This window comes from Ananas comosus, linkage group 11 (assembly GCF_001540865.1).
Source record: "Ananas comosus cultivar F153 linkage group 11, ASM154086v1, whole genome shotgun sequence".
NCBI lineage: Eukaryota > Viridiplantae > Streptophyta > Magnoliopsida > Poales > Bromeliaceae > Ananas > Ananas comosus.
Window position 1 is genome coordinate 7,990,944 of NC_033631.1, and position 21,633 is coordinate 8,012,576.

Below are 21,633 nucleotides of genomic sequence, written 5' to 3' on the forward strand. Positions count from 1 at the left end.
AAGAGATTATCAAATGTTCTATTGAAAGAAAAATCACTTTTTGCCCCCTCCAAGGAGAAAGAGTGGAGAAGTATATAGAAAAGGTATATGAATGGCCTGGCCCATTCTAAAGTTTCTAATATAGGGGATCAAGTTGAATTTCTTTTCTTTTATTTTTAAGTTGCTTTGTATGAATACACAACTCAACCATGATGATCTCATGAACAGTTGAATACTAGTTTTTGGCCCAAGGCTCGGCCCACATTATTATTAATAATCTTTTTGAGTAGGTTGAAGCTAAAATAACTTAGGTGTAGTTTGATAATGTAATATCTAGAATTAGTTCATCTACCTGAAGTATTAATTGAATGGGCCTCACATCGCTTGATATTTTTTGGCTGTGTGTGTGATTGGATTGACGAAAACATTAGACAGTTCCTCTTATAATTTAGCATTAATCTTTATTATATTTTGAGAAACAGTAAAGAATCTAATAAAGACTACATGATAATTTTATGGTATAACATAAAAAAAAATAATAAAATATCCGTAGGTAATGTTTATTGATGTAGAGCTTAATTTTCTATATTGGACAATAAGTAAAAGAACATTAAAATTCATCATACTTACACCCAAACAGATCTACAAAGAAGAAGTGGAAAAAAAAATGACTCTCATGGCCTTCAAATAAATAAAAGGAAAAACTTCTAATACCATCCCTGTGGTTTTGCACTTTCTCACTTTAGCACCCTGTGATTTATAGTGTATCAATTTAGTGCCATGTGATTTTATTTTTCTCTATTTTATTATCAATTTCACTAATTTTTTTCTTAAATCAGTGACAAAGTTAAAACTAAAGGGTATTAAAGTGAATATTCGATAAACCTAGGTGGGGTATATGAAGTTTTTTGTATTTAATTTAATAAAATATTGACGGAGAAGCTTATGAAAAGAAAAAAAAAAATGAAACATAGCGAACTAAACTGATACACTTTAAACCACAGGGTACTAAAATGAGAAAGTGCGAAACCACAGGGTTGGTATTTGAAGTTTACCCTAAATAAAAATAAGAAATAAGGAAAAAGAAAGCTTTTAAGGCCTATTTGTTTAACCAAAAGTATTAAAAATAAAAAGATTCTCCTGCCTAATTAAGAGGCTGCTTTCATTATTTAGTTGTACCACAAATTAAGTTTAGTCTTAATTAACCCAGCTTTCTCATGATGCACTAATTAACTTCGCTCTTAACCAATGACAAAATCGATTACAAAAGATGTTTTAACTTTTTCATCTTTTTATATGATAATGTGAAATTTTCTGTAAATCAAATAGGAAAGATGGAAAAACATGAAGAGCGATGAGAAAATAATATTTATATAAATTTTAAATTAATTAAAACTTACTTTTCCTTTAGTAATGAATATAAAAACTGTAATAATTTTTGGATAATTTATGAATACCCACCTAGCTAGCCCTTACGCAATGTAATATCACAGATACCCTCTTAAAGTTAACAATATCAAGCATACCCTCCTAATTAAGAGCGATGTATATCTTATACCATTTCAATTTAAAGACTATTATTTTACTATTTATCACATAATTTTATTTTATTTTATTTTTACTAAATTATGATATATTGGATCTTAACAAGTAAGTAAAATTGCAATATGAATTTTTAATCAGTATTTTTTTACAATGCTTGACTGAGTTAGAGACATTTTGAAGCAAAATAGAAACAAAAACGGGCTCAAAAATTTAAGACTCAACTTGTGAGGTACTAAAGTTAAATACTTGACTTTTGGAGAGACCTATTGGACATTTTGCTATATTATGCATGGAGTTCATGCAGCAGCACCTGAGGTTCTTCATGTTGATCCTATCTTTTTCACTTGTAATGTTGGAGAGATAGAGAGAGAGAGAGAGAGAGAGGGGGAGTTCGTTGGGAAGTAGGCAAGCAAACTTCGGTTCTTTTGCAACGAGCGATTGGTGCCGCGTGTATTTTTTTTGGTATTTTGACATCGAGGTTAGTATCATAATATTATTATTTTTCGTTTAGACTCTGTTGAAAGATTTTTGGTAAAATTGAAGTTAAAAACTGATTTTTTATATGTTTTAGGAGTTGATTTCGTGTGATTTTTGCAAGAAATTTTTCGAGCCACTCTCAGGCATTGTACTGCCATTCAGGCAAGGAGAGTAGTAGCAGATTATCTCTTTATCCCGACTATCGTTTTGTTTCTTAGAGTTGCGATACAGCTAAATTCCGTATTGTTAAAATTGACGGATTAATTTCTATGTCTATATTATTATTATTATTTAGCCAATGAGATGAACTATTGACATAATTAAGATAATAATGATATTTTTGACACCTCTCTGTAGAGTATATTGAGACATAGTGTGAGACTATAACTATATTTGGGACACTGACAGTATTTTCATGATATGTTTGATCATCGTATTTGACTACAGTCTAAATACTATTTTGAGCTTGATAGTGATATTTTACTCGATTGGCGTAGCGCCCTACGAGTTCCACTTTGGAGGTTAGGTTATGAGGTATTATTATGACATGGATCAGACAGTAACCTACGTGGTAGCGTACCACTATAGGTGGGTACTAGATACGAGACGGCGCAGGCTACACCTGGTTGCTGAGTAGGTCACTATGATTGTGAATTATTGTATTATTTTATTCAGTATCTAATTGATACATGACACACATGGTTTACAATTTTCAGTTATATTGTAGAGAAATTATAGTAATAGTTAGTTTCAAGCAATTGTCAATGTTAGTACCTGTTTATTTATATTTTTTAGTTATTTACAATTTCTATCTCTTATGGATCTAGTGGTGTAGACGATCGGTGTTGTCGACCGTATCCACTAAGAACTATTGATTATAGTTCTCATACCCTCTTATTTAATATTTTATTTCAGAACGCTTAGCATCAGCGACTGATCGAGATAAGAGGATCATAGATAGTTTGTATCTTCTACCCTTTTTGCTATGTGTAGTTGAACCATCTATCAGTATATATAGCAATATGTACAGTATTTTCAGATTTGCAGTTGCTACAGATATTGTATTATTTTGAGGATTGGTGTGGTGATTATTGTATATCTATATTGTTGCTGTAGTATCTATTTTAATCTATTCTGATACCAGCTTTTGTTGTATTTTAGTAATCTTTTTGGACCGATTTTGTTAACGTTTCGTATGTATAAAATGTATCTTTGTACGTGCGGGAATCTATTGACGTAATCTGGAGGATTGCATATATAACATTAGGGTTTTGTAAATCATATTGGTGTAAGATCTGCACTTCTTTTGAAGTGTGCAAGTAGAATTTCCTACTTTCTAAACTGTTACGAATATCACGAATACCTAATTTTTTTTTTTTTTTTTATCCCATAGGATAAACAGTCACGGACTTCTCAAACTTTGCAAAAGAAGACCAACAAGAAGCTACCCAGGAACTAAGGCCCCATTTAGCTAGTTTATCAACACATTGTGAAAATGAACTATATCTACAAGACCACCCTATAAGAATATTATTATTGGACTCCAAAAGTCGTCAAAGCAAAACAGTACGCTCTACTTCTTGTAGTGAAATCAGGATATGCCGGTCCTTATACAAACAGAAACGAATGATAGTAGTTGAATGATAGTAGCTGTCATAATTATGAAATGCCTAATTTACTCATATCTGTTGTTATATACTTGGTGACTTTTAAATTTTCTATCCACTGATACTTTTTAAAAATGCCCTCTAACAACAACAACAACAGTTGAAATGGGTTCCCTCGCTCCTCCTCCTTCACCACCTCCTCCTCCCCCTCCTGGCACCTGTCCCACACCCCCTTCCTTGCGACCTTCGCTCCTCGGGCGTGCCCCGGGATGTTCACATGTCCGTACTGGCCATTCCTTTAAAGATGCNCCCCCCATCTCCTCCTCCCCCACCTGGCACCTGTCCCACACCCCCTTCCTTGCGACCTTCGCTCCTCGGGCGTGCCCCGGGATGTTCACATGTCCGTACTGGCCATTCCTTTAAAGATGCCGTCTTGACCTCTTGGTCAAAGCCTACCCCCCCCATCCCGCCTTTTAGACTGCCTCCCTCGAACCCTGCTCTACCGCTTCACCCCCTAAATACCTCCTCAACCCTTCTCTTAGAGGGCGCTGCTTCCGGTGCTTTGAGAGGGGTCACTTAGCCTTGCGCTGCAGGGAGCCGCGTCGTTGCCTCCTGTGCATGCGGTCTGGCCATCCGGCTGCCCGGTGCAAGTCCCTTTCCTCGCGCCCGCGCCGGGTAGGCATGGAGCCGGGCCCATCATCTGGCCGCCCTGCTTCGATTTCGTCCTTTCTCCCAGTCAGATATCCCCCTGCTGGAGCACCCTCTCTGTCGGGATGCGTGGCCCTGGCAGAGGTTCGGAGCCGGTTGCCCGGCAACGCTAAGGAGGTTCTCTCACGCGGTTTGGCGGCCAGATTCGGGGGGGAGAGTAGAGATTATGGGGTCGCAGACTTCCGCCAATCCTCTCTGGCGGTCTTTTTTCTGAACTGGGTCGCGCGAGAGTCGGCCATTGGACGTAGCCCATTCAGGTTCGAGGCCCTTGATTTCTTTTTCTCTAAATGGCAGGAGTCTGGGGAGCTGGAGAGGGGCCATCTTCGTCACAAGGCGTGGATTCGTCTCCACCACTGGCCGATCCTTTGCTGGAATGAGGAGGATGTTAAGGCGGCGGTTAGCGACTTTGGCGAGCTCTGGGATATCGACCCCCTCAGCGAGAGTCAGGCGGACGTCTAGTTCTTTCGGGCGCGCATCCGCTGTCAACACATCCAGGTCATCCCGGAGGCCATGTGCCTAATGGTAGAAGATAGGCGTTTTCGGATCGTGATTGAAGTTGAATCGTGGGAGGAAGCTAATCCCATTCTGTTGGGGGAAGGCCTTGATAGAAGACTGGGTCTCGACTCTTGGGAGGCTCAGGAGGCGTTCATCCGCCAATCGGGTTCCAACTCGGGCTCGGCGAGGCGATCTTTGGGCCGCCGCCGGGACCCCGACTCACGGCCGAGCCTTGGCGCCCGCCCGACTGGGGGCGATCATCATCCGGCAGCTCGTTGCGGGGATCACGGACAGGGGGAGTACTCAAATTCAAATTCAAACTCTCCTTGCCCGGTGATTGACACTCTCCTACCATCTGACATGCCTTGTCTTCTCGCTGATGCTGACCCTTCTGTAACTCCCCTCGCGTCGAATTACCCGCCGGCTTCAGATGACAAAGGAAAACAGGTTGTGGGCCTGGACTCGATCTCCTCTGGGCCCCAGGCTGCTGACCCTTCTGAATCTCCCCTCGCGTCGATCTACCCGCGGGCTTCTGGTGTCAAAGAAAAAAAGGTTGTGGGCCTGGACTCGACCGCCTCTGGGCCCCAGGATGCTGACCCATCCGAAACCCCCCTCGCGTCGAAATTCCCGCTGGCTTCTGATGACAACGGAGAAAAGGTGGCGGGCCTTGACTCGTTCGCCTCTGGGCCCCAGGCTATTACCCGGGGGGCAATTTCCTACTCTCTCGCTAGGCCCATAAACAGAAGCAGCCCAAACTTCGTCCTCACTCCCGCTTCCGGCTCTAAAGGCTGCGGCCTGGACTCCCGGCCCCCGCTTCTTCCTTCGACTTTGGGCACGATCCACTCGGCTCCATCCAATCTCCTTCCCTCCAGGAGAAGTCTCCGCCTGGCGGCCAAGCACAGAGGAACCAAGAAATCCTCCCTCATCCGAGCCCAGGAAACCATGTGTAAGAAGTTCAAATTGGTGCGATTTGCGGCCAAATCGGCGTGCCCACCCCCCTCTTCTTCATCTTCTTCCTCGTCGGCTGTGGCCAATGAGGCGGTCCCCGTTGGCTCGATGAACGGGACCTCGCTGCTGCTGGAGCCGTCGATTCTACCTCATCCCGCCCCGCCTCCTTCCCCCTCGAAGGATACCGCGTTTTCCCTTACCCAATCGGAGATTCAGCAAGTTTTGGACTCCTGTGGAGTGAGGCCCAAGGATGGGGGGACTTCGATCAGGGCCTTCTCGGCCGCGCCAGGTTTGGCAGCTGATGGAGGAGCTGCGCAGGTCCCTGCGGTGCCTGATCTCTAGGATATCCCCCTTCTGTGGGATTGGGTGTTTTCTCTTTTTCATGGCTAGGAACAGACTTTTTCGTTTTCTCACTTGGAATGTAAGAGGTTTGAACGACCATGCCAAATGTGCTATTGTTAAATCCTTTGTTCGTTCCTGCAAATGTTCTGTGATTTGTCTCCAAGAAATGAAGCTTTCTTCCACTCCTCTTGCTAAGTTTTGGGCTTTTTGTGGGTTTCATCTTCGAGATTACCGAACCTTGGACGCTATCGGAACTAGGGGAGGACTCCTTACGACTTGGAACCCCTTTCTGTTCGATTGCATTCAGCACTGGAACGGCTCATTCTCCCTTAATGTAGTGCTTAAAAGAAAAGTGGATGGAAAAGTGTTTTATGTTACGAATGTCTATGGTCCTACCAGGGTAGATCTCAAGCCGGCTTTCTTCCAAGAGCTTCGCGAAATCTGTGGTCGATCAGTCGGCGCGTGGGCAGTGCTAGGGGATTTCAATACTCTGCTTTCTCTTTCTGATAAAAACGGCATGCCCTCGAATTCTGCGGAAATTCTTCTTTTCAGGGAAGCCATCAACGACACTGGACTTGCGGACCTCCCTCTCCGTAATCGCGCCTATACTTGGTCCAATGGTCGACGCAACCCCACCTTGGAGCGGCTTGACCGTGCGCTCGTCTCCCTCGACTGGCTTCGCTTATTCCCTAGTTCCTCTCTTAAGGCGCTCCCGCGGCAGCGCTCGGATCACTGTCCCCTTATTCTGACTGCATCTACATTTGTGCCTCATTCCGGGCTTTTTCGGTTTGAAGCATCCTGGCTCCGCTGCCCTTCCTTCGGCCAAATGGTGACTGACGCTTGGAATTATATCCCTCCATCCTCTGAGCCTGTCACTCGTCTATCTGAGAAGCTCAGGAAGGTCCGTCAAGTTTTATCTTCTTGGAGCTTTGGCCGAACCTCGCTATTACGGAAACAAGCTGACTCTTGCCTTCGCTGGATTGGTTGGTTGGACTCCGCTAAGGAAGGACGACAGCTCTCGCATTTGGAATTTGCTCTCAGACTGCAACTCAAAGGTAGATACGATGAGCTCTGCCTTCAGGACGAGATTTATTGGAAGCAAAGATCGAAGGTGCATTGGCTAAAGGAGGGGGATGCTAATACCAAGTTCTTCCACATTCGCGCAACCATTCGTCGAAATAAGAACTTCATTTCTCAGCTTTCTAATGATACTAACTCTCTTACATCGCCTGCGGCTATTGCTGATCACCTGCTTTCCTTTTATAGCAGCCAGTTGGGGGTGGAATTATACACTAGTAGGTCAATCCACTCTCTTTCGCTCTATGGTCCTGACTCCCTCGATTTATCGTCCCTTTCTCACCCTTTCGCCATGGATGAGGTGAAGACTAGTATCTTTTCCTGTGCGCCGGACAAGGCCCCGGGTCCGGATGGTTTCCCATTGATGTTCTTTCAACGATTCTGGCACACTTTGAAGGATGACATATTCGACGTCTTCTCTAGTTTCTACGATGGTCCCCTAGATCTCAGCGATATCAATAAAAGCTGGATCTGCCCAATTCCGAAAAAAGCGACGGTCGAGACTGCTAGAGATCTCCGACCTATCAGTCTCATTCATAGTGTACCCAAGATTATCTCCAAAGTTCTTGCGACACGCCTGCAGCTGGTCATGGACAAGTTGGTTAACCCTTTTCAGACAACATTCATTAAAGGACGTCATATCCTCGACAACTTCTACTCCGCGCATATACTTATTCACCATCTTCACTCTTCTAAGCACAAGGCGGCCCTGCTAAAGATTGACTTCGAGCGCGCTTTCGACCAAATCAATTGGGATTTCTTATTTCAGCTTCTATCTGCTCGCGGCTTCGGCACGAAATGGATTGACTGGATTAAAGGTCTGCTTCTCTCCACCTCTTCTGCGGTTTTGCTGAATGGAACGCCGGGATCCTCCTTCGTCTGCAAAAGGGGATTACGTCAAGGAGACCCCCTTTCCCCTCTTCTTTTTATCCTGTGTATCGACGTCCTCTTCCGTATGATTGACGCAGCGACATCCTCAGGTCACCTCCCTACTGTAGGAATTGGCGAGGTATCCATCCATACTCTTCAGTTTGCTGACGACATCCTTATATTTTTCGATGGCTCTCGAAAATCAGCTGCAGTTATAAAGGTGATCTTAGACGCCTTCTCCGACAGCTCGGGGCTCAAAATCAATTTCAACAATAGCGCTCTCATCCCTTTACACCTATCTGACGATCAGGTCGCGGATTTATCCACCATCTTTGGTTGCTCGACCCAACGCTTTCCCTTTTCTTACCTGGGGCTTCCCCTCTCGCCTAAGCGTCTCCTTAAAGCCGACTACCTTCCTATGAGAAGATAGACGCCCGCCTGGCAGGATGGAAGGGAGCCACTTTATCAAGAGGTGGTCGCCTAATCCTCCTCAATTCCGTCCTCTCTACTATTCCTACTTATTTCACCTCCACTTTCCTTTTACCTGTTTGGGTTATTAAAACTATTGATAAAATCCGGCGGGGATTCTTCTGGAGGGGAACGAAACTAGCGAGGTTTCATTGCCTCGCAAAATGGGAACATATCTGTAGGCCTAAGAAGGCAGGGGGAATTGGTATTAGAGATCTCCGAGCCGCGAATACAGCTCAACTATTGAAAGGCCTCTGGAACTTCTATTACTCCCGCAATCTGCCATGGGTTAAGTTGCTGAGGCAAAAGCATTACATATACAATGCTGCGGATCAAATATCGATTCCTACTGGCAGCTGCCCGATATGGAAAGGAATGCTCAAGATCGCCGCTCCGTTCCCTATATCTGTCGACTTCTCACTTGGGGATGGAATGATAACTCCCTTTTGGACAGTGAGATGGTGTGGGAACAACGCCCTACGACATCGCTTCCCTATTTTATACGCTGCTACGACTCGTAAGCACCTCTCTGTTAGCAAGTGGATGCAGCGATACGGGACACAACCGAACTGTGGTTTTGGCACGCCCATCTGTCCTCGTCAATATGCCGAGATTCAGCAACTCACAGCCCTGGTAAGCACCATTAACCTCTCAAATGCTATTGAAGACTCAATTACTTGGCGTTGGAGTTCTTCAGGCAGATTTACTGTGCGAGCCGCTTATCAATTCCTGGTATTCGATAGAGTTAATAATTGTCCAATTAAATTCCTATGGAATCTCAAAACACCCCTTAAGGTGAAATTATTCTTATGGCTCGTGTTGAAGAATAAGGTGCTCACGGCGGATGTACTGGCAAGGCGCGGTTGGATTGGACCTTCTATTTGTATGCTCTGTCACACTAATGTCGAAACTTTGCAGCATCTTTTATTACATTGCACCTTCGCCAAGTCGGTTTGGAGTAGAATACTGAGTGGCACTCCGGCAGTGATTCAACAAACAATCGATTCTCCTCTGGGGTTTGCAGACAGATGGTGTCGATCGAGAAGGATATTGACGGGGACAAGCAAAAAGCATTTCGACCTCGCCTTCGCTGCGACATGTCCCAGCTTTGGAAAGAACGGAACAGAAGAATTTTTGACGATCGCTTTGAGGACTGCGGGAAACTGGGCCAAAGAATCTGTGAGACCGCCATGCTATGGGAGTTGGCTCTAACAAGCTAGCTTCCTTTCTCTTTGCAACGATCTCTTCTGTTTTGGGATTTATTTTATTTTGGGTTAAGGGAAGAGTATTTTGTCAGGGGAGTTCTTTAACAAGTACTCCTCTGTTATTAGTGTTCAGATTGGGGTTTTGGACCTGTGTATTAAATTGCCTTTGTCCCTAGCTACTAGCTACTCTTTCAAATAGGGTATATTCCTGTTTAATCAAAAAAAAAAATGCCCTCTAAATTTTTTAATGATAATTTTCATTGCCGGGGCACACATCACACGAATCAAGTTGAATGCGAAGTTAAAATTAAAGTTCAAAATTTAAATTTAAATTTAAAATTTAAATCAAAATTTCAATTTGAATGTAAAATTAAATTTAAGATCTGAACTTAAATTTAAAATTTGAAATTACAATTGCAAGTTGATTTCAAATATAAATTTAAATGTTAAATTTAAACTCACATTTTGAATTTGAATTTCAAAAGAAATAACATCTAACATACCCTTCAAATCTTCAAAAAATATCTAATATAACCAAAATGCCCTTATTCATTTCCAAAATGTCTCCAAATGCAATCCTAATCCTAGGGTCTACTAAGTGAATTTGAAATTTAGAAGGGTATTTTGAGAAAAGAGGGATAAATTTAAAAATTTTGAATACCAATGAGGTATATAAAAGCAAATGCCCCATTTCAAAATTAAAGTTTGAAATTGAATATAAAACTAATTCAAAAATCTAGATTTGAAAGAAAATTTAAGTACAAAATCTCAATTTGAATTTCAAATTAGATTTGAATTTAAAACTCTAAAATTTAAATTTTAAATTAGAATTTAAATTTTAACAAATATAAGGTCAAATTTAAATTAAAAATTGAATTAAAAATTTTGATTATAAATTTTGAAAGTATAAAACTTAATTACTATTAAACTAGCATCGAACTAAGAGCTAATGTTTGATAATAACGTAAGATAACTGAAACATGAATGGAATTGGATTGGTTTGGAACGGAAAATAGGATGGCGAATCATTCAAAAATGTTTCGTTCATTATTGAAATGAAAATTAGAATGAAATCTAGAATTTTGAAAAAGAGTTTGATTAAGAGAGAGAAAAATAAAAAGGGAAGAGGAGGGGGAGGTGTTTGTAAGAGAGAATTTTAGATAGTTTATTTTAAAATTGTCCAATCTGAAAATCGAAGTCAGAGTTAGGTTATAAATGGATGTGGTCATTTCTATTCCAGAATGGAAAAGAAATTAAAATCCGATTCATATAAACCAAACAAGAATTATCGACATCAATAACTTTCATTCAAATTTCATAGTCTAAAAAAGAACATGCACGAATAATATGACCCATTATATCCGAAAGGCATACGGGGGCATATGGATTATTTTTACACTTTTAAATTATTTGTTAAAATTTTAAAAGGGCTAGTTATGAAATTTTCCTCATAATTCAGCATTGCTTTTTTTTGAAAAGAGCACCATACGGCATTTATTCCGTATAATAAGCAGTCACAGACTCCTCAAACTCTTCGAAAGAAGACCAACCAAAAACTATCCGGGAAACAAGGCTCCATTTAGCTAGTTTATCAACACATTGTGAAAAGAAACTATATCTAGAAGACCACGCGATAAGAATATTATTATTGGACTCCAAAAGACGTCGAAGCGAAGCAATATGCTCTACTAGTTGCAGTGAAAATGGAATATGCTGATTCTTCTTGTACAAACAGAAACGAATGATAGTTATCGAATCTGTATAAATTGAACACTTGATAAGCTGATAGTAGGCCGATTATTTAGAAGCCACTTGATCCCCTCACTACATGCATGTGTTTTCATAATTCAGCGTTACTCATTTGGCCAATTCAGACGAAAAGCTGCACATGGCCAACAATCATCGTGCGGGCATCGGCGGAGGTCACGTGACAGTTCTCTAAATTATGCGGCTAGGTCACGTGACAATTCTATAAATTATGCGGCTAGGTCACGTGACACGTACGGACGCTCGCGAATGGCGTACGGACGCGTGGCATCGGCCGTTGCTCATTGGGTACGCTCCACGCTGGACCCACGTGAAATTCCCGTGCGCGTAGAATTCGAAGCCGAACCTAAATTTTTGTCGCGCCCACTAGAAAGTTCTGGACACTTTTGCGAACTTCAATTTTTGTCGTGTATTATCCCTGCGGAAAGTTCTAGACTTTTTTTTGTTTTTTTTTTTTTTTTTTTTGTGGGATGTTCTGATTAGATGCGGTCCGTTCAAAAAAAAAGTAATTAGTGACAGGCTCTTATCCATCCGCCCTAGTTCCGAGTACTATCTCATCAATGTTTTTGTTGCAAACAGCTCACAAATAAAATCTAAAAACATACAAATATAAATAAAAAATATGATAAACTTTAAATATCACTTATATGATTTCATACTTTCTTACTTTAGTACCCTATAATTTAAAATATTTTAATTTAGTGTCATGTGATTTCATTTTTATCTTTTCGTCAGTTTTTCATTAATAGTTTACTAAATTATATATAAAAAAATTTCAGATATTCTACATAGGTTTATAAAATATTCACTTTAGTACCTCTAGTTTAACTTTGTCACTAATTTAACAAAAAATAAGTGGAATCAATAATAAAAAGATAAAAAAAAAACACTGGGCACTAAATTGATACACTTTAAATAACAGGACACTAGAGTGAGAAAGTGTGAAACCACAGAGGTGGTATTTGAAGTTTTTCTTAAAAAATAAAGTGAGCATAAAAATTGATGTGAAAATTTTTATAAAAAAAAAAATCACGAGCAAAGAAAAAAAAATTACTGTAAGAAAAAAGAGTATAAAATTTTGTAGTACAATGAGTTGTGTTGCATCTAGTGTAAAAAGAAGAAAGAGATTTTTTAACGGGTTTTTTATCCAATTTGTACCGTAGACGACTCCGCCCTCCGCACGCGCTATCCGATGTTAGTGGTTGGTCCGATCGGCCCGAGCCTTTCGCTATCCTCCATAAACATTCATTTTTTTCTTCACCAAATTTTTTTTTTCAAACTTATCGCACCGTGAAACTGTCGATGAATCGGAGGCTCAAAGTTGGAGCCGATTACTAATTTTTGAGACATATCTAACAGTTCTAAACTATGAAAAATTTACTCATGCATCCCAAAATAGGGATAGATTTTACGCCCTCAATTTTAAAATTTATAGAAGTTTAAATAAATTATAATAAAATAAAAAATTAATGCAATAGAGGAGGTAGAATATGAGGAAGCTCTTTGTGTTGCAATCACACCACATCAATAATATATAACCAATCAAATATCTCCTTTTGAGAGAAAAATATAATAAAAATACTTTTTTATAATTCATGATGAGATGAATGAACAATTTTTAAAAATATATAAAAATTGTATTTTTATATATATGTATATTTTTATATGATTTTGGTTTTGTTTTTTGTTTCGGGTTTTGGTTTAGGTTCTATTTGGATATAGACCAAAATCATAATTGAATTTGAATACGATGAGAGTTTACTTTTTTTGTATCTATAACTGAAACTATTCTCACTCAGCATCGATTAAGCTCATCCAATTCAAAATCGAGTTCAGATAAAATTACGTATCTATATCAATTCACATTCCTAATTAGTAATAGTAATTTTGAAATAAAATTATAGATTTTATTTTTTTTTCTATTTAATCAAAAATAAATTACATAATTATATGCATGCATTTTTCTGTTGATTGAAAGAAAAAAAAAAGAATTTTGTTTGAAAGCTAAAATATATTATATTTTGGTTTTTTAATGCATTTAATGCACATAAAATAATTGAGAATAATTTTGGTTAAAAAAATTTTTAAGCTTCCAAAGATGGAAAAGATTCTCAATATTTATTTTTATTTAAATTTTTATACATAGTTATTTATTTGCTAAAAAATAAATAGAGCCACTAGATATGGCGAAATCATCAAAAAACTCGATAAAATCTATTTTTCATACACTAAAATTAGTTATTTTTAAAAATCATCAAAAAAACTCGATAAAATCTATTTTTCATACACTAAAATTAGTTATTTTTAAAAATCATCAAACAAACTCGATAAAATCTATTTTTCATACACTAAAATTAATTATTTTTTAAAAAAACTAAAAGTTAATGGAATATCAACTAAAAAAAGTTGAGAGAGCATTTTTAAAACGGCATATAGTTGAGGGGATCTCGATACACTTTTATTGCAGGTAAATATATCATTTTAAAAGTTAACTCATTTTAACTAATTATGATGAAACTAACATAACTAACGGTAGGAATATTGATAACAATTTTCTGTGTTTATAGAAACATATGCGATGTTTTAGTTGTTATAGTTAATTAGTCTATGATGCATCCCACTAAATGCTAAATAGTAACTTATTAAGAAATTTTTTAAAATAAAAACATTATTTTCTAAATTATTTTTAATTTTAAATAAATATAATAATAAAAAAATTATAAGTAATTTAGTGTCCACTCTTATATTTTTTTAGATATAAATTTAAAATTTTAATTTTTTATATTATAGTACAAATGGTGCCTCCGGCGGATCCATTGGATTCAATAATAATACAAAAAAGCAAACAAGCTAAAGAGGTTCCATTATTTGTCACACATTAAAGAGTCGTGTCCAAAGCTAAACGACAGGGACACGTGTCGTGTTGCATGGAGTTGGTCCCTCTTCATTCCCCCAACTTTTTTGCACATATATATAACTACTCAGGCCACCGACCGTCCTTAGAGCAAGTGACAAATAACTTGATGGTTGATATCCAAGACTCAAATTCGAATCCTAGTTGATTTACATTTATAGCTAAGTTTATTTCTAATGAAATAAACGAAGCGGGTAGCGTGCTATCTATCTCTCTCAAAAAAAAAAAACACTACAACTCAAGGCCCTTTGTTCTAGTGTAAGTAGAAGGTGAAACTCAAATTTAAGGTGACACTCAAATTTCATTATTTTCGATGATTATTTTAGTGTAAGTCAAAAATATAGTACTATAATTCAAGTTAATTACGTTAGACCTTTATTTCACCTACTTTCGACTTTTTTTCTCTAAAGTGTCGAACTCAACTTCCACCGGACTCAATCTTCTCTAAAAAATTTATTAAACATTAAACCTAAACTCTACTTTCTTTAAAATCGGTTAGAATTCCCTTATTTATAATAAATTAGAATTACCTTTAAATAATAATAAAAAATTTAATTATTTAATAAGTTAAATTTTATAACGGTAAATTTACCACTATATTTAAAAGACAACGTGATCCACTTACTTACATCAAAATAAACAGTGAAACTCAAAAAACTAATTTCATCGACACCAAGTTACATCAAAACAAACAGAAAAAATAATTGAATTTAACTTTTAGACCGTACGAGTTACGTCAAAATAAATAACAAAAAAATAATCGCACTTCGATCAGAGAACTCAAACACCACTACATGCACTTGAATTATGTTGAATCTACAGATTTGTCGATCCAAACGCCCCTTTAGTTGAAAAAGTAATAATAAATAAAAAAATTACTGTATATTTCTTTCAAATTTCTAAAGTATTATATATATATATAGAATTATGCTACTATACTATCAATAGTACCAAGTTATTGGTACTATTGAGTTTTAGGTCGTTGGATGAAAGGATGTGCGGTTTTGATGATAGTGGTCCCCTAGGGTTGAGTGGGTGGTTGGTTTAATAGTATAATCTAACGGGTGGAAATGATCAAAGGGTAGATCTAATGGTAGAAAACTCAATAGTACCAAAGGCTTGCTACTATCGATAGTATAGTAGCCGGATTCTATATATATATATATATATATATATATATATTATTTGAATGCATCAATCTTATATTTTTCGGTTTGCAAAAATAACTCGCGTCATAAGTGTTGTTAACTGATAATAAATTAAATCTGAATTAAATCTTTATCGGAATTAAAAAGAAGTAAAAATATTTCTTTTGCTTCTAATTTAAAACAAAAATAAAAAAAAATGATAACGATAGAAAGTACTTTCTTTTCCCTTAATTGAGGAAAATAAGAAAAGTGGTGATAATAAAAAAAAATTTGAAATCGTTTGGATTATATATATATATATATAAGAAGAGAGAGAGAGCTAGTCTTCTATATTATCTATAGTACCGGGGCTCCGGTACTATAGTCTCATTTTTGATCTTAGAGTGTTCAAATCAACGATCCACACTATTAAAACTAATCTAGGGTACCTAAAGTTCTTAGAAATAAAATTTTATATTTTTTCGATATAGTTTACTTTATGATCAAATTATTTCAAAATTGTCATTTTTCAATGACTACTATGGCGAGCTTGGAGTTTAACGGTGTAGAAGAATCTAAATTTCTTCAAATTTTGATAGAAAATACTTTAAACTATCTAGATTAAGGTTAACATTCTTGATCTTGAATTTAAAAGTTCTATGCTCAAATTTTAAAAAATATTCTATTTTCATCGTCTATTTTGACATAATTTATTTACTAAGTAAATGATGTCGAAAAAAACTAAAATTTTATTCCTAAGAACTTTATATATCCTAAATCATATTTAACAGTGTGGATCGTTAATTTGAACACCCTAAGATCGAAAATAAGACTATAATACCGGAGCTCCGGTACTATAAACAGTATAGTATCCTAATTCTATATGTATATATGGAGTCTGGCTACTATACACTTATGAGTACGATCGTCCTCGTACTCATAAGTTGTTTTCGATAATAGAGTTTTCGAATCGACGATCCATACCGTCAAACATTATCTAGAGCATTTAAAATTTCTAGAAATCAAATTTCATAATTTTTCGATATCATTTACCTTACGATCAAAAGATCACAAAATTGACAAATTTTAACAGCCGGTATGGGATACTTGCTAGTTTAACGGTGTAAAAGAATCGGAATCAAAAAATTATATTCACTACCTAGATAAAGATCAATTACTCCGATCTTAAATTGAAGGATTCGATCATCCATTTTTAGGACGTCGTTCGATTTCGACCGTTCATTTTATACCCGCTTGATGGACTTTATTATGACTTCGAAAAGTTACGAAATTTGTTTTTTAGAAGTTTCGAATACTCTAGATCATATTTAACGGAATGGATCGTCGATTCGGAAGTCCCATCATTGAAAACATCTTATAAGTACGAAGGGCCCCATATCGACGATTCGAAAGTCGCAACATGGAAAACGACCTGGAAGCACGGAAGGCTCCGTGCTTCCAGAAGCATAGTAGCCTCACACTATATATATATATATATATATATATATAGTAGGGCTACTGTGCTATTAGGAGCACATCAGTCCTTGTGCTCCTAACTTTCTAACCACCCATCAAGTTTGATAGGTGGTTAGAATGAGAGAGGGAGGAGATATTGGGGAGAAATTGCGAATATCTCCTCCCTCTCTCATTCGAACCACTCATCAAACTTGATGGGTGGTTAGAAAGTTAAGAGCACAAGGACTGCTGTACTCCTAATAGTACAGAAGCCCTGTTCTATATATATAGAGAGAGTTGAGCTAGAATACTATTGGTAGCAAACGGGCTTCGTTGCCAGCCATTTGTTTTCGATGATGGAGCCTTCAAATCGACGATCGGCACCGTTGAATATGATTTATACCACTTGAAGTATCTAGAAATCAAATTTCATGCATTTCCAATATTGTTCTCTTGCCCATCAAGTGGACGTAAAAATGAACGACTGAAAATGAATATCCTCTAAAAAGTGATGATAGGAATTTTGTAATCAAGATCGAGAGTATATATCTTGTTCTAAATAGTTTAAAGAATTTTCTAGCCAAAATTCAATTGATTTGGATACCTTTACACCATTAAACGAGAAAATGCTTCATATCTACTATTAAAATTACAAATTTTGAAACTCTTTGATCATTAGGTTAATGGTGTCGAAAAAATTTGAAATTTGGTTTCTAAATAGTTCAAGTGGTATAGATCATGTTCAACGGTGCCGATCGTCGATTTGAAGGCTCCATCATCGAAAACAAATGGGTGGCAACGGAGTCCGTTTGCACCGTTGAACGTGATCTATACCACTTGAACTATCTAGAAACCAAATTTCAAATTTTTTCGACATTGTTCTCTTATCCATCGAGTGGACACAAAAATGAACGGCTGAAAATAAATATTCTTTAAAAAATGATGATAGGAGTCTTGTAATCAAGATCAAGAGTATAGATTTTATTTTAAATAGTTTAAAGAATTTTCTAACAAAAGTTCAATTGATTTGGATATCTTTACACCGTTAAATGAGAAAACGTTTCATATCGACCATTAAAATTACAAATTTTGAAACCCTTTGATCATTAGGCAAATGATGTCGAAAAGATTTGAAATTTGATTTTTAAACACTTCAAGTGGTATAGATCATGTTCAACAATCCCGATCGTCAATTTGGAGGCTCTATCATCGAAAACAAATGTGTGGCAACAGAGCCCATTTGATATCGACAGTATTCTAGCTCATCTCTCTCTCTCTCTCTCTCTCTCTCTCTCTCTATATATATATATATATATATATATATATTGTCACACCCCGGATGTCTCGTTTCCCCGGGCACGTCGACAAATCCGCCGTATACAAAGGAGTTTCCCCTGTATACGAAGCGTCAAAGTACCTATAGATATACAATACTACAAACAGTAGTATAGAGCTGCTCAATAAACAGAAGTAAAACAACTGAGTTTCATATACACCCAAGTCCAAAATACAGAGTTACTCGCACTGGCGAGTTAAGTAAGCTATGTATACAACTCGAAACAAAACATTTACCTGCAGTAGGGGCCACTCCAAGCTCAAGCACGTCGGGTAGGGCTCTAACTCCGCGACGCCCTTGCCTCGATCCTGATCCGTGAAGGCGCAGAACCGGACCTGTGGCTCTGCAAAACAGAGTAACAACTGGGCGTTAGAACTACTGTAAAAACAATAGTCTTAGTGGGTACCGCCCAAAACCACATCGGTCCACCCACTAAGTCTACAGAAGGGACAAGAGTAGTCAGAAAAGTAGGAAGTAAACTCTACCGCTATCGATCACTACACTATCATGCTCTACGCTAACCAACTGTAGTAAATGCAAATCTGACCCAATCCAATCGGGACTCTAAGCATACCGTCCCGAGACTGTGAAATACACCCGTCCTGCCCCGCCGCGACTATCCAGCTACCTCCACACATACTGGTCCGTGGAGAGCAAGTCCAACCGGCATGAGCGACACCAACGCGAGACAAAGCGTCTCCGGAGTGGCACTCGTGGGCTACCACAACTGAGTATGCAGCGTATCTCTGTCGAGCTCAAAACAGGCTCTGAAAAGCAAAAGTCAAGTAACCGACTCTAACTAGTCTAATAACCAACAGTTCACGTGCCCTCGGCACAATCTCGTCGCAAAAGGCATCCGGGTCCACGTCAACTCTGACGGCACCACAGTCCAAAACAGCCCAACGACCTGTAAAAATCCACATCGGCGTATCAGCACGAGCGTAAATGTATTCTAAACTACCTGGAGTGCTCGTCTTCCGAGGATACTGCGACAGTACAATTTTATAACGGCTCCTAGAGGTAAATCAGGCAGTTTAAACAAGTGACAGGTCCAAATCGCAGGTTTTCTCCTAATTCAAATTCTAAGTCCAACATGTATAAACTACTCAATTTATTACCACATGCTCCAAATTCAGATTTGCAATCTACCATATAATCCATGAATTCGAGCTAGAATAGACTATACCAAAATTGAAATTTACACATGTCGACTATTAGAACTTAGGAGTCAAAACCGATGTAAACCCACCTCAAAAGCTAATTCAGAACAGCGAGAAGTCGATAGGAGAAGAAATTTTCGTGCTGCTCGGCCTCCAACGGCACTACCACGACACACGCACGCTCCAACGGCTCGCTGGCGCGAAGTTGACGCCGTTCCAATCTCCAACTATAGCCTCCACGAGCTCTCCACGTCCAACTAGAGAGAGAGGGAAATTACAAATCACAACTATCCATCTGCCTCTCAAAACCATATAGGCCACAAGATAAGGATGCATGGGGGGGTGCACGTGGTATCCAAAGCCACCCCCATGCATCACCAACCGACTAAAAAAAAATAAAAAAAATAAAAAAATAAATAAAACAAGGATACTACATCCTTCCTCACTACAAAAAGTTTCGTACTCGAAACTTAAAACATACCTCAAGACGAGGAAGCGAACAAGTCGGGGTAGGACTCTCTCATCACAGTCTCGGGCTTCCAAGTCGCCTCCCGCTCCTTATGATTGCTCCACTGCACTTTCACATACGGGATGACCCGGTTGCGCAATTCTTTCGTCTCACGAGCAAGAATTCGCACTGGAAGCTCCTCGTACCTCAGATCCTCGCCAATCCCTAGTGGAGTGTAGTCAATCACATGAGAGGGGTCGAAAACGTATCTCCTCAATGCCGAGATGTGGAAGACATCGTGAACGCCAGCTAGTCGCGCGGGTAGAGCGATCCTATATGCAACTGGTCCCACTCGCTCCAATACCTCAAAAGGGCCTACGAAACGTGGACTGAGCTTTCCACGTACCCAAATCGGCGAATCCCTCTGGACGGCGAGACTTTGAGGAAAATATGATCTCCAATCTGAAACTCTAAGTCTCGTCTCCTGATATCGGCGTAGCTCCTCTGGCGGCTCTGGGCTGTCAAAAGGTGTCGTCGAACAACTCTCACCTTTTCCTCAGCCTCTAACAAAATCTCAGGCCCTAGCGTCTTCCTTTCACCCACATCACGCCAACACAAAGGGGATCGACATCTGCGTCCATACAAAGCCTCAAACGGAGCCATCTGAATGCTCGCTTGATAGCTGTTGTTGTACGCAAACTCAGCTAGTCTCAAATGTCGATACCACCCTCCTCCAAAGTCCAGGACGCATGCTCTCAGCATGTCCTCTAGAGTCTGAATGGTCCGCTCTGACTGACCATCTGTCTGTGGGTGAAACGCCGTGCTGAACTGCAGCTGTGTACCCAAGGCTGTCTGCAAACTCCTCCAGAAATGTGATACAAACCTCGGATCTCTATCAGATACGATCAAAATCGGCACGCCATGCAGCCTAACAATCTCATCCAGATATAGCTGCGCGAGTCTCTCTCTGGACCAGGTGGTCTGAACCGGTAAGAAGTGAGCAGACTTGGTCAGTCTGTCCACTATCACCCCAATCGCATCAAAGCCACCCTGTGCTCTAGGTAATCCCACGACGAAATCCATCGTAATCTGCTCCTACTTTCACTCGGGCACTGGCAGACTCTGAAGCTTGCCAGCAGGCACCTGATGCTCGGCCTTCATCTGTTGGCAAGTCAAACACTGAGCCACAAATCTGCTAATGTCTCTCTTCATTCCATTCCACCAAAACTGTGCCTTTAAATCCTTATACATCTTGGTTCCCCCAGGGTGAACCGTATAAGGTGAATAATAAGCTTCTCTCAAAATAGCCTCTCGGATCTCTGAATCTACAGGCACACACAACCGGTCCCTGTACCGTAGTACTCCCGAACTGTCCACAGCAAAACCCTTGGCCTGCTCCCTGTCTAACTCCTCTCGAATCCCCAACAGGTACGGATCTCCACTCTGTTTCTCCCGGATCCTATCCAAGAGAGTGGGCTGCAAAACCAGAGATATCAGTCTCGCAGTAGATCCAGAGGACACTATCTCAAGCCTCAGCCACTGCAGCTCCTCAAGTAGCGGTCTTTGCTGAGTGATCATCAAACTTAGGCTTTGCATTGACTTCTTGCTCAACGCATCTGCCACTACATTCGCCCTGCCGGGATGATACTGAATACTAATGTCGTAGTCCTTCAGTAACTCCAACCACTGGCGCTGCCTCAGATTC